Source organism: Haliotis cracherodii, unplaced genomic scaffold (assembly GCF_022045235.1).
Source record: "Haliotis cracherodii isolate W230 unplaced genomic scaffold, xgHalCrac1.p SCAF_9, whole genome shotgun sequence".
In the NCBI taxonomy this organism is placed as follows: Eukaryota; Metazoa; Mollusca; class Gastropoda; order Lepetellida; family Haliotidae; genus Haliotis; species Haliotis cracherodii.
Window position 1 is genome coordinate 43,635,443 of NW_027266343.1, and position 13,791 is coordinate 43,649,233.

Consider the following 13,791-nt stretch of genomic DNA (forward strand, 5'->3'; position numbering starts at 1 on the left):
GTGAGGGTGTGTTAGGAATCTGAATAGATCAGCGCAATGGGATTGATCAGGTAGAACGAACCACGTGACTGATATCTGGAACAACGTGTGACGTAGAGGGTCGATGGGGAGGAGCGATCTCCGTGTGACTCCCCTGTAGTTGGTGACACACACATGGCGGCGTGGACCTGAAAGATGAGCAGGGCGCCGGTGTGATGTCATTTGACAGTCTAGGTCTAGACAATGTAATTAGCGCCCTGTGTGAAAGTGAGACATTGTCGCTATCTATTAATGGCATCCGGTTATTCCTTGTCTGAACTGGAATATGCATGGGTTGTAAATTTGGTCACATAATGAAATTCTAAAACTATATGTACCCACTTCCTTCTTACATATACAATGGGCCAAATACTGAATGTGTTTACTCGTTAGGCATAAGATCAGGGTTCGATGCCTTCATGGTTGGGCATGCCAGAAACCTATGATTGTGGGTTCGAATCCCGGTTCGCCCCGATTATGTTTCTAGGTTTGTCAGCACCATACCCGTGCTCGTGGGTTTCACCGAAATGGTAACGTCTGGGACCTGCATCACTTCGGGCTCTCCTCACACATTAAGCTGACACGCCGCGATATAACTGGAATACTGTTAAAAGCGGCGTTAAAACAAACTCACTCACTCACTTGCTGGGTATCACAGCCGGTATTGAGTCATGTCCATATTAAAGGGAGGTAACTCAGTACCAGAGCCTGCCATCTGAGGGTTCACATCCCAGATTGACCCTGGTTATGATGCTTGGGGTGTTAGCACTAGATCCGTATTTGTTGGTATCGTCAAACTGGTAAATACCTAAAACTGCCATGTTGGATTTACTTCCATAGCAACCCAGGCCGATGATACGACGTTAAAAGTAATTCCTTACATCACCCACTCTCTTCGCCTACGTAGCCTCACCTTCATGCTTGCTTATGTATGCCAAACTGATACTAAAGCATGTTTGTGAACCGTAGGAACAGAATATATGAGCATGCGGGAGTGTTATTGTAGAGGGGCATTACTAAGTACGGTAACGCACGGCTCTAGTCGTATTGTGGCGTCGCGAAGGGTCAGCGCCCATCAGTCAAACTCCGAACAGCGTCTCAGCGATCAAATACCTGTTTTCTTTACCGACCAAGCGTTCACGTCAGCATGCCTGCTTCAACGTAGCCTAAGCCATTTTCTCAGCGTTTTAATACGGAAGACACACACAATATTTGAATTTCTCTCCTCGCAAGGGAAACTTAACCCTACAGCAAACAGAGGGCTGTCTCTCACTGTAAAAAGATCCTACTTTCCGCGAACAATGGCAGCGAGCCGATACCCGTATGTTGGAGTAAACCGGCGTCGAGGTTGTGCCTTACGCTGAGAGCCTGTCCCTTACCCCTGCTCTGACTCTCCCTGTGTGGGGGGCGGCGTTCAGACCCCGCCTCGGGCTTGGAACCTACCTGTATTTTTGACCGGGGATTGCCCGTCATTAAACAAAGCGTGGTCTATAGGTGCGAGTTAAGAACGCAATACTGAAATTCACCTCGTGTTAAACATGTCATTGTTATTGTAAGCGCCTTAGCGTTATTTGTGTAGCATTTGAATAAGCTGGAGGCAAAGAGGAAATCAAATCCCGGTTTCATTATAGACGTTAATAAGTGGGATGGGGTACATATTGTTTGTCACGGGTGGGAAGGAGTGAGAAATCAAGAAAACCTGGGTCGTGCTATTTGGGACAGGGTGTAGAAGACCAGTCACTTGGTGGAAGAGCTACCCGTGTTGAATGGAAGACAAGAGACCGCGATCTGACCCATATAAGAAAACATGGGTGTAAATTTGAGATGTGTGAGTTAATTGGTAGCTTGGGAGTTGCAGGGTGTAGCCTTGGGGCGCCCCGCGGAGGGGTGAGGTGTAGGGTATCGGGCGACCATACCCCAGGTCCTCGTGTGTGTGAAGAGCTTCATATGTCGTTAGCGTCTGTGAGTGTTGATAACAAGATTTTGCTGCCTTTCAAAAGCTCGTTAGACGTCCCCCCACTGAGGAGGGACGAGTTCCCCTCGGTAGAGGAAGCGGATCGTTGTAGCCACACGAGACGATCACTTCGGCTGTTATCGCTTCTTCATCTCCAGCGACCTTCGCGAAATGGCGGATAATCTGAGAAGGTGACTCCTATCTCCGGTTCATCTCCCCCTCGCGTCAAACCGCAAACCTGGGTTCCCAAAACACCCCGATACTAACCCCGATACCACTGCTTCTGAATCTCACCCGTCAAAAGGTGAGGCAAATTATTATTGTGAGAAATGATCCCCGGCTTCAAGGGTTAGGACAGGATACCCAGACATACTAACAGATAGGAGAACGCGTTTACGGCAATTGAAAACATATTATATTCTTATCTGATTGACACTAGGATCAGCTTTAAGTTAATCACTTTATCGTGTGTCGAATCACATTATCCGCTGCGTTTTAATTAGGGATCGTCTACTGTACTTGTAGATGGCTTTGTCATGGCCGGACATTTTTTGTTTTGTTTCCGACGACATAACTTTACGCAGTGATAGAGACGTATTATTCCCAACAGTTGTGAGAGACTGAAATTCAAACTCACGAGAGGAAAGGTTATTTGAATAAGCGTCAAGTTAATGTACTAAGCGTTAAATGTGTTTTTGTCTTTCGGCAACTGTTGTGCGAGAGAAAAAAACGTCCATTCGATACGCTCATTTCTCCATTATGCCAATTCCCATGTAGCGACTCGGTGGAATCGCGAGATTATCGTGTTAGACGAGATAATGAGGGATGTTGTGAAACCGGAAGTATGGGTGCCCCCTGTCGCGCATGTCAGAGATTTGAAGTACATTGGATGAAATCATCGCCAGCTATGGGCAATTTAGTCATGAAATTATTCCCAATTTGTGACAAATCGTTTCTGTAAGTGTCTCACTAGGGGTTTGAACTGTCAGCTTTTGTCAGCCAGCCAGTTAATTAATCCTGAAGTAGGCCTAATTTCGATATTGCGAGGTAGATCAGGGGGTCATCATCTGGTTTGAGAGGGTTGAAGAGAGGGTTAGCCTCGTGTTCATGTCAGCGTTGTTTGAACACGCTACGGGCGGTACCCTCTCCAAATGATCTTGATCAAATTGATAAGGCAACAGATCTAAAGCTCATCATTCCTGGCCGATCGGATCTCTCGGACCAGAGGATTTCTAGGTGTTATTAGCAACCCCCTTCTCTTTAGTGTTAATGAACGGAGAATGGAGGACGTTCTATATGAACTGTGACGAACCCCTAGAAAATTGTGGATTGAGATATGTTCAGCTCAGTCAATCAGGGTTTTCCAATATTGCGTAAAGAGGTATCACAAGGTATTTGAAATTATATCTTGACACTCCAAATATGATACGAGGTTGAGGAAATATCATTGTTGACACACTATGTTAAACCCAGTGCCCCGTTCCCCAAAGTGATCTAAGGTTAGTCGCATAGGAGATACGATCGTCCTATAGCGCTAAGATCGCTTCATGAAACGGGCCCCTTGTTGGCAACTAATGCTTAGTCTCTGAAAATATGATTTTGATAGATACAAGCAACTACATTTAAATTGAAAAGGAGCCCAAATGAGATGCGTGGTTCAGAACCTGTGGAAAATCTAGACTTGCTTCATATAGGGCCATATCAATACAGTAAGGGCTGGGCGTTAGAGAAACTAATATGGTTCAGGGACCAGGAGACTATGTATCTTGCCGCTTGATCAGTACTGTACACATAGCTCTTTAACTACATCACTGTATGGCTCAGATGCTCGCCAACACATTGCAAACCCTTGTTCAGTCCTCTCGTCATTTCCGATAACCCTGCACTGACCATCTGCAGTTTGATCTGTTCTGCAAATGGAAATAGTTCATCTAGTATTCAAGCTGGTGGGCCAAGTATAGCATTTCTATATTAAAGCGTTACCTATCGATAGCCTCCATCTATAAGGCCAGTCATCTCGGAGTTCATCGCTGTAGGTAATATTTTCAGACAGGAATTAATGCCTGTTGTAATTGGGATGCGCCAAGGAAGACGCGCTCTCCCAGCTGTATTGGGTCTGATTTGATTTACACTCACAGTGATCGTATTCGATTACACTGACAAAATATACTCCCGGGGGGCCAGGGTGTTTCTTGATACATTTAATCTAATCCATGCAACGCGGGCTCAACTATCACCGCAAGTGCTAACATTGGATACCAAGCCAGAGTGGAACAGCGTTCAAGCGGGTCAATACAATATCATACAACTCCGTACACAACTCCTTGGTGTTATTTGGCCAATATCTGCCAGCAGAAACACAAGCACAATCAAAGATCTGGATCGGGAACCGTGACAGACATGTTCAATGTCAGACACACTATAAGCACCATGGCCCGCACTTCCAGAATATAAATGACTCCTGAGGTCCTATACTTCTGCACTCGCTCTCTGAGAAACAATTGACAGTTTCTGTGTGCGTTTGTCCTTTTGTACACACCGAAAATGAGATGGGTTTCGCCGAGCGTCTGAAAAGAAGGCATGGCGCCAGTTTGTCATATTTCCCGCCATTTTCCATGCAGACAGATGTCGACTTGAGCTTGGAATCGATTGTAATGTTCTGAAGAAAATAGCGCGGCCGAGTGTTGGTCCTCTGCCCACTTATAACTATCGTTTATCATTGGAACTAGTTGATAGAGAAACGGAAGGATGGACCGATGCTTAATAATGGCCTTGGATGCAATCAACTTGAACCTCGACCCCGAAACCTGATGTCGTCTGCTTCTTCTGACATGCAAAGCCTCGTTCTCACATCGGCTTCTTCGCTCTCCATCATCCAGAGAATAATTGTTTGTTGAAGCCATAATCTCTCTATTACTCGCCTCTTAGTCATGGTCAGCCGATAGCTGCAATATGCCCCCACCTAATAGTCTAGTCGCTCTTGCCTTTCCTCGATGAAGATCCTTTGTTCCACACGTCAATTATATTTAATCAAAGTCATGCAGTCATTTGTCACTCTGGTTCTCTCTCCGAACCTCTTGGTGCCGTGTTGAAATTACGATACATGTCGTCAAATAACCAGGGACTGGTTAGGATATGAAGATAAATTGAAGTGTGTTTGTCGGAGTTCTTCATTGTGGCGAGTTAATCATACATTTGTAATGGTTGGCGATAGTAATCATTTGTGACAATCAATGAGGCATACTGGAAATTGATTTAGTCTCGCTTTGTGTCACGAACAATGTGGTCGTGTTACAAAAAGTGAACATTTCTGTCAATAAATCATTTGGGACTGAATTGAGGGAGGTGTATTTATACCGCCGATCTTCTCAGCAATTCATAGATCCAATGGCCGCCATTAAACGTATACACTTGAAACGCTTTTAACAGCCGCTCGATTAGCATTGACACTAAACCACTGATTGGTTTGGGTGAGTGAGGGAGTCGAGTTTAACGCCGCTTGAAACATTTTTTCTGTAGTTCTCTCCCCTCTTTTCTTGCTCTCTAGCCCACTTCCTCACGCACGCAAACACGCAACGACGCACAACGGCACTCACACGCTATCTTCCCTTACACACACACACACACACACACACACACACACACACACATACACACACACGTGACCTTCTTCTCTCTCCCCCCAATCACGCCCACATTCACAGATGGACGTCTCACTGACCACGTTCCATTACCGCTTCACCTAAAAGTACCGTGACGTCGACAATGGCCATACTTCAGGTTTCAGCTTGACAGTGCACTTAATGGACGAACTCGTCATAACTACTCACTAGACAGGAGTTCCTAAAATAGAAAACCCACGGTAAAGACCATTACACCATTCGGATAACTATCTTGTGTCTCTTTCCTTTCATCGCCGGTCTTCAGCACGGAATAGCCACAGCCAACATAACCACTGCTATCAGCTTCCCAACGCCACTCCATATAGGCGCTGTCCTTTTATATAAATTGGATTGATCATTTGTGATGAAAATGAAAATAATAATTAACGGTGCAGTCATATTCTTAGACGATTCATTACGAGTGTGTACACTCCATCGACGCGTGTTGCCATCAGTGACGGATATTATATCGCGGAAACGTTGTTGTTTGAATTATTGCATGAATTTTTTTATTAATTCATAATGGAGATTTTCATTTCCGGGTTGTGATATTTCAAAATGATAGATTTCTCGATTCACGAATTCATCTTTTCCCGCGAGAATACGCAAACCTATAATCTGTCTCAGCAAGATAAATGAATATTGCAAAGGTTTTGAAAATCAATGTCAGTATTCACAAGTGGCAGTCTGCTTAATTTGTCATAAATGGAATATAGTGATCGTCGGAACTGGTTCAACAGTATTAGACTAACCGCAACAGGACTGTTGGTTTCAAAAGCACGTCGAAGCCAAAAGAAAGTAATTTTTCGGTTTGAGTTTAGGTGTGGTTTTAAGAGGGTTTGAATACAATCGATGTTGTGACGCGATTTCTTTTTCCAGCTTGTTTAGCCAGTATCGTACTAAGAACTAAACTAGGCGTTATCGTGTCATCGAAATATATGTCTCCGTGGCAATGTGTAAAGATTATGGGTAATTTTGGAATAACCCCACAATACTGAATATCTGTCCCTCATGTTCCAAAGCACGGAGGTACAACATTAATTCACTCGGGACAGATATTGCGTAATTCCACGTTACTCGTAGAGTATTCCCTAACTACGCCTAATCTTGATTATATTTTCCTGATGCTAGGGTCGTGTTGCGATGACCGTATAAACATCCACAACAGAGAAGAGTGAAGTTTGAATTAACCAATCTTTATGAAGCCTAGTCCATTCAGAACATACGAAGTTGTCATAGAAAGCTTTAGTTTCTTTTGTTCCTCGGGTAAATTAAATGTCTGTTATTGTGAACCGTTTCCCTTGTTGCCATGTAGTAAAAGTTCGAATATCCTATTCGTTCGGTTATAGCCCTTGGACAACGCCAAACTTGTGTTTGTGGGCTTCTACATCTACGATATTCTGTCTACCTGTACATGCGGAGTAAACCAAACTCACCACACTTACCACTGCCCATGTAATCACTGCTGTGTACCTCCCAACAAACCTACCACTGCTGCATACCGTCCAACAGATCTACCACTGCTGTGTATCGTCCAACAGACCTACCACTGCTGTGTATCGTCCAACAGATCTACCACTGCTGTGTATCGTCCAACAGACCAGACCTATGTTATATATTGCCCAAAATACCTAACTTCTCTTACAACCCGTCCAACAGACCTCACCTCTGTTACATATCGTCCAACAGACCGAAGCCTCTGTTACATATCGTCCAACAGACCGAAGCCCCTGTTACATTTGGTCCAACAGACCTCACCTCTGTTAAATATGGTCCAACAGACCGAAGCCTCTGTTACATATCGTCAAACAGACCGAAGCCCCTGTTACATTTGGTCCAACATGCCTCACCTCTGTTAAATATGGTCCAACAGACCGAAGCCTCTGTTACATATCGTCCAACAGACCGAAGCCCCTGTTACATTTGGTCCAACAGGCCTTACCTCTGTTAAATATGGTCCAACAGACCGAGGCCTCTGTTACATATCGTCCAACAGACCGAAGCCCCTGTTACATTTGGTCCAACAGGCCTTACCTCTGTTAAATATGGTCCAACAGACCGAAGCCTCTGTTACATATCGTCCAACAGACCGAAGCCCCTGTTACATTTGGTCCAACAGGCCTTACCTCTGTTAAATATCGTCCAACAGACCTAACCTCTGTTAAATATCGTCCAACAGACCTAACCTCGGTTACATATCGCCTAACAGGCCTAACCTCTATCAAATATCGTCCAACAGACCTTACATACGTTACATATTGCCCCAAATACCTAACCTCTGCTACATATCGCCTAACAGACCTAACCTCTGTTAAATATCGTCGATCAGGCCCACCTCCGTCACATATCGTTCAACAGACCTAGTCTATTACATATCATCTGTTACATAACCTCTGACATATACAGGCCAGATCGGGCAAGTAGGTATTTTCAATTAAGCTATGACCAAAACCTTCTCACTCATGCAGTGTACCACTACCAGTAACCTCTGTAATATATTGTCCAGCGAACCAGACAGGGCCGGTCGGTATTTTCAATTTAAACATATGAAGGGCTTCGACCACAACGCGGTACTGGCATTTTATTGAGAGTTTCGTGTCTTATCTGGAGATTTAAGTGCATATTAGTTTAAAATGGGAGTCTCTTTAGTTCCTTTTGTCACGAAGGCTAAATGTTGCTTTATGTTACAATGGCCAAAGCGTAATTCCACTTTAAGTGTTCCCTGCGAAACAGGATTCGGGGGCCATCTCCGAGTGTGTACATGGTAGTGACTTGAGAGGATTTCCATTACGTTGGTAATGGAGGGGTGTTTGTCCATCATTATAGTTATAAATGGACTCAATAAAACCACGATAAAACATGGAATTGCAGGGAAGCGGCAACTGTTACAATGATTGTTGTAATCAAGGTGGATATATTCTGTAACAGCGAAGCATGTCCTGGGACTTCGTATTGATTAGTCGTTGATAACACGAAACAAGTTAAATCTCTCTATCTCCCCGGATAGCCAAATTTTAATTAAAGCTGGTCTCTCTACATGTAGGTATGTGGAATCTGGTGTAGGTACATAGCCAGGCTACCTGGTGCGGGGGGCGTTCAGGAACGCCGTGACGTCATTATCGATTGTAGGGTAGCAGAATTCCCGTTAGAGACCACTGCATGAAATCATTGATTACTCTGTACTCGGCAGTTAATTTATCAAAAGTGAACTTGTGACATTGCCTGAACGGCTAACCCGATGTAAGGCAAGACCCAGGTCTCCGACTGTGTTTGTTGTGGGGGTGATGAGGGTCAGGACTTTCACCCCAGGGATGTACGTCTTTTACGTGTGTAGTCTTTCACCAATCGATCGCTCCTCTCTCAATCACCACTTTCGCGACCGAACCTTTGTCGCTCCAAGGTTGGTTGATGTGCCCCCAGTCGTTCATGTGCACTCCCTCTGTTCAAGTTTGGCGATAGAGTTGGTGCCCCGACCAAAAGTTTGATCAGAAACTCGTGTAAGCATATAAAGGCTTGTGTTTGTTCATCGTCGTTTGACTCCAGCGCATTCACGTCAGAGCGGCTCGGAGTTTGCTTCCTTCAGTACACCTCGCACCAAGCTGATGTAATTAATTAGATATTTGTTCTAGCAAGCTTGACTATTCTGACAGAGGGAAAATCATGTAGAGTCGACTGAATGGTGCCTGCGACAGTTTGACAGTATTCACAGGGCCCAGCCATAAACACAGCAAGGCCCGAGGTCCGACTGTCGAGCGTACTTGAGGCATGCACCGGGCGCCGAACACAAACAATATTGTTTCAACTCTTACCAGGTCGCTTCATGGGACACAGTTGGTGGCTGATCCTGCTCGAGACGAGAAGTTTCGCGGGAGTAGATGAGATCGGGCCTTCTACCGGACAGACGAGCGAGTGAGTGATAGTACAATGTAGACGTACTGTCCCATGCTCAAAACTACTCCACACAACTGGTCTACCTGATAAACGCAGAGTGGAGCAGACGTGAGCCTGATAGGCAGACGACAGTGAGACTCGCGCAGTCATTGAACACTCACCTAACGGAACTGGACGGGATGTAGAACCGGATAAACCCTCTGTAAAGATATACTTCACATTGAGGTAACTGACCGCTAACAAATGTCATTGACATGAGCGTAAATACGTGATTTCTTTTACTTACTAGTGTTTTAGCATTCAGTATTTTCACCGTGACGGAAAATGGACCTTCATTAGTGTCACGATTTGATAGAAGATCACAAATTAACTGTTGACATGCGGTTACGGCGGTCCCCAGCTGATTCCGACACAGGAGCACGCAGTGATCTCAGAGGGAAGAACACGACGCCTCACAACCTGTGACAAACATATGGAGGTGTGGAAAAAGTTGTGAAAACTTTCTCAGCGTCTTCGAGCCGGAGCCTTAGACTGAAAGGTGAGGTTCTCGGACCAGGATTTCACGTCTGACACCGCTGAGTTTTGTCACAGTTGGTCGTCCGCCGAGTGAGAAGCAGACGACAGATCTGCGCGTGCAGGTGTGTAGCGTGCTCGTCTCTCGTCTGCTACACTGAGAGAGGCATAACTAGCGTGTCCAGCGAGACTAGTCAGTTCATTACCGTGGATATATACGAGTGTTCGGGGATCTACCAGTAGGAGCATAGCATGGACTAGCGGCGCTTGCAGTTACTGGTAAGTTGCAATTTGAGAACACACAGTCTTAAACTTAAGGTAATAGGAGAATCAAAAAGGATTATTGTACAGAACACCCTTGTATTGCAAGGTACAAACAATCTACATATGGGAATAAATATAATTATAGACATGAGAGGTAGATATACATAATGTACACAATATAGAGAGATATTACATATTATTTTCATTCACAGTATATAAACATATCATGAGGTGGCTGGTAGCGTACACTTAGTGTAGATACTGTGTTGATAAGTCACAATAGTAGTAGAGATTTAACGTGATATCTCGACGTTGTCTATAATGTCTATGTATATTAATAAACTAAACCCGCATTTATGTACCCCCTCCCCATTTACTTATATATCTAATATGATCGTATACTGAAACTCGACAACGTTCATTGTCATTACTATAAATATATGTAGTACTGCTGTTAATTCAATAATATTTAAGTAAAAGTATGTGCTAGTCCAGTGCTACAATAACACGAAGCAGATGGGTTTATAAAAGCAGCTGTAGATACATCAGTGAAAATATAATACTTAAAGAAATGCACGTATTTCTGTAAGTGGGTTCATTACAAATTCTACCAAACGCGTGTGTTGAAAACATCGTGTGGGCTGTATACTGTTTACAATGCAAAACGGACATACCGTATGTAAACAATACGAACTACCATGTCAAGGGAGAAACCTGATGTTTTAGATAAATGTCACCATTGAGTGGCTTGTCATGTCCCTGCAATCAACACCACAAGAAGCACACGATGGAGGTGTGCTGTGCTTATAAAGCATAGACGTTGGAATGGTGATGTTGAAGGTATCGCCATGCATTGTCCAATGTACAGAACTTTTTTTGTGCGTATGAGACTTATATTTCAATTTTATCACACTCCAGTTTGCGTACTGTATAGCCTTGTTTTAAAGCTTAACCAACGTGCCATGAATTTATCGCCATGACCTGTCTACTGTAAAAACATTTTTATGCGTGTATAAGAGCTGTATATAAATTTTATCATACTCCAGTTTATGTGCAGTATAGTCTTAAACCAACGCGCATCGGTTTGTGTTTACTGTTGAGAACGTAGTAATCAAATAGTTTTTATAAATATATTCGATGTTTTAGTATTCCATGTTTTTATACAAGGTTGATATCAATGGTCGTATTACATATAAAACAGACTCGAACCGAGGCGTAGGATAGCACAGTGGTTAAAGCGTCACGACGATTCTGGATCGAATCCCACACTAGTACAATAATTAAGTGATCTTGGTGTCTCCTGCCATGATACAGCTAGAATAATGTTATAAGCGGCCTAGAACCAGTCACTCACCCACTCGACAAAACAATCCCAGACTCTCTCCACAGCTGAAATCAGCATAGACACGCAACGGTAGGTAGGTACATTTAGCTTTTAGCACATGCTATTATAGGCTGATGAAATCTGATGTTGATGTAAGCTGAACACACGCTAATGCATGGTAATGCACATGTTCACGGTCCAGAGGAAACGGCGTCAACACGGCACTCTGATTGAACAAACAACACGCCACATACCGCTAATACGCTACATATATAATATGGATCCGTAAACGCCGAATCGACCCGTAAAGACAGTAGTACAAACTTCATTATATACCACCCTGACTGTAACAGATACAAACGTATGGCTGTATATGCTTCTGTGAAAACCGCGTCTGCCTGATACACTGGTTATAACAACCTATTTAAATATCACCAATATTGATACACGTGCGAACGTCTGTGGACACCGGATCGACCAGTAAAGATAATGCTCTGATTTTAAAGAGCATTATCCTTTAACATGTTAAATATCACCAATATAGATAGATACACCTATACACAGCTCTGTGAAAGCCTGATCGACCAGTGAAGATGATGCGCTGATTATAAAAACCTGTTAAATATCACCAATATAGATACACGTGTATACGTTTGTGGACACAGGATTGACCAGTAAAGACGTTGCATTGGTTATAAAACCTATTTGAATATCATCAATATAGATACCATGTATAATTCTTTGACGGCGGATCAATAGTAAATACGGTTTACTGGTTAGTAAGATTTTCTAATTCCGTTTTCGAATCATCGAACAGTCCGTACGGTCTGTTCTGACCTATAAATTCCAGTAGTAGATTCCCTGCCACTTATGAACTGATAGCAAGCTAATCGTTTCCTTTCAAAGATCGATGCTAGTCCCAGGTGGTCCGGCTATACACGACATGGCTCGTGTGTCTCATCGCTGGCCGGATGGTCGTGTGAAGCAAGGTGTACTGAATGTATACAGACTAACTAGCTATTCCGACTATAATCCCGTGTGGCCGATTGAATTGGGTCCCGGTTGCGTTATTTGATCGTAAATGCCATTAAGCTGTATCTTGAAAATCACCACGTTAAGCGGGGCCAAACCGTGGAAATTGTCATTTTTGATGGTTGATAAATTCGGTTGACTGTTATAATGCGTGGTTATTGAACTGTGTACAGCAGGTGGTGTTATCGTGCAGTGGTATAGAAATGGTTGCTGTGGGTAGGAGTGAGATTATGGTGGAACGGTTGACTGTGTGATGGTGCGCGTTGTTGTGGTTTACTGTGGTGCAGGGTAAAATATGTATGGTGCAAAGGTAGGGTTGAGGTGTACAAGTGCAATGGTTTACTGGGTTGGGGTGGGGTGGCGTGGCGTGTATAGGTGCAATGGTTTACTTGGGTGGGGAGTGAGGTGTACGGGTGCACTGGTTTACGGGGGTGGGGTGTACAGGTGCAATGGTTTACTGGGATGGGGGGTGAGGTGTACGGGTGCAATGGTTTACGGGGGTGGGGTGTACAGGTGCAATGGTTTACTGGGGTGGGGTGTACAGGTGCAACGGTTCCCTGGGGTGGGGTGCAAATGTACAGGTGCAATGGTTCCCTGGGGTGGGGTGCAAATGTACAGGTGCAATGGTTCCCTGGGGTGGGGTGTACGGGTGCAATGGTTCACTGGGGTGGCGTGTACGGGTGCAATGATTCACTGGGGTGGGGGTGAGGTTACAGGTGCAATGGTTTACTGGGTGGGGTGGGGTGTATGGGTGCAATGGTAAACTGGGGTGAGGTGTATAGGTGCAATGGTCTACTGGGTAGGGGTGGGGTGTATAGGTGCAATATTTTGCTGGGGTAGGGGTGGGGTATATGGGTGCAATGGTTTACTGGGGTAGGGGTGGGGTGTATAGCTGCAATGGTTTACTGGGGTGGGGGTGGGGTGAACAGGTGCAATGGTTTACTGGGGTGTACAGGTGCAATGGTTTTCTGGGATAGGGGTGTATGGGTGCAATGGTTTACCGGGGTAGGGGTGGGGTGTACAGGTGCAGTGGTTTACTGGGGTAGGGCTGGGGTGTACAGGTGCAATGGTTTACTGGGGTGGGGGTGGGGTGTACAGGTGCAATGGTTTACTGGGGTGGGGGTGGGGTGTAC

General features: G+C 44.5%; 1 protein-coding gene across 3 annotated transcripts in view; it reads left to right on the forward strand.

Annotated features, from left to right (window-relative positions):
- The window catches only part of LOC139452389 (fibroblast growth factor receptor-like 1), a 113,866-nt gene that overhangs the window by 45,527 nt on the left and 54,548 nt on the right, over nucleotides 1-13,791 (forward strand). The window contains exon 1 of one of the 3 annotated variants that reach the window (XM_071233852.1): nucleotides 9,105-10,317. The exons of the other annotated variants lie outside the window; for them this stretch is intronic. The gene's annotated coding sequence lies outside the window, so the exon portion shown is untranslated. Of the gene's footprint in view, nucleotides 1-9,104; nucleotides 10,318-13,791 lie in introns of those variants that run through there. 3 annotated transcript variants of the gene reach the window in all.